Raw genomic sequence first — 1,340 nt, 5'->3', positions numbered from 1 at the left:
GGGCTAGAGCACACTTTTTAATTTCATAAGTAGGCCTTCTTGTGTCATTGTCTTCATTCAGTTGTAGTGCTGCTTTAGATCCACCGAAATCAAAAGTGATGGATGAAAAGTTCTTTAGAAAATCGTGTCCCAAAATGACACTAGCGCAACATTTGTTCAATACGATCAAAGGAAAATCATTATATTCTTCGTTCTGGAAATATATTTCACTCAAAGCGCACTCAGTTGTTTTAGTGTTGCAGGCACTTGAAGCAAATGTAATCAAATTGGAATATGGCATAGTTTTCATCTTCGATTGTACTACTAGTTTCTTATCTATAAAACTTGCTGTGCTCCCAGTGTCTAATAGTGCCAATGTATCTATTCCATTAACACGTATAGGAACAAGACATTTTGAGAGGTCAGTGCTGGTATTTGCTGCTGAAATTACTGTGGCAGATACCATTTGGTTTTTTTATCGTTTTGTGCTCTGCATACTTTTGAAAAATGGCCTATTCGATTACAAGTTAGGCATGGTTGTCCTTTTGCTGGGCATTGGCTATTATCAGTATGATTATTATAGCCACAAAATCTGCATTGAATCTTCTTTTGGTAAGAATTACGGACTAAGGTCGTTTTCTCAGTATTTTTATTCTCGTTTGCTAGGACTGTGTTAACATATTCTGAACTGGTTTCGTATTCTTTAGCAATGTTTTCAGCATTCTCTAACATTCGTGCTTGTGAGATAGCGTCTTGCAAAGTTAGCGATTTCATTTCGAAAAAATGTTGTCTGATTTTTGATGATTCTAATCCGGAGATGAACGCGTCTCGGATATATTCACTTTTGTTATCGTCAGCCGTGACTGCTTGAAAGTTACATGGTAAACTTAGCCGTTTTAGTTTATTATAGAATTGATCAATTGATTCTCCATGGGTTTGTTTTGCTTTAGATAAGCAGTAATGTGCATGTACTACATTTTGAGGTTTTATAAAGCTTTCTTCAAGAGTTGTTATAGCTTCTTCAAATGATATACAATTGCAAATACTTTCAAAAATATTCGGTGACACATAATTGATCAAAACATTCAATTCATCCTTTTTCGGGATTGAACTGTTTTTTAAGAAGTTTAAAAATGTTACCTTCCAATGTCTCCACGTTTTCGGTGCTTCATCTGAATCTTTGTCAATCGATAAAACTGTTGGTTTCAGTATTTTTCCAAGCATTTGGTTTTGCGAATCGTTTTCTCCTTCACTGACTAAATCTTGACGTTTACTCGTTTTTCTTTTCGGACCCATTTATTTTATTTTTAATGTCAAATAAATTGTAATTGTAGAATCGACAGTCTCACTTCGCCAGCTCG

The sequence above is a fragment of the Nilaparvata lugens genome, chromosome Y (assembly GCF_014356525.2).
Source record: "Nilaparvata lugens isolate BPH chromosome Y, ASM1435652v1, whole genome shotgun sequence".
Taxonomy (NCBI): Eukaryota; Metazoa; Arthropoda; class Insecta; order Hemiptera; family Delphacidae; genus Nilaparvata; species Nilaparvata lugens.
Note: the sequence above shows the minus strand (reverse complement) of the source record.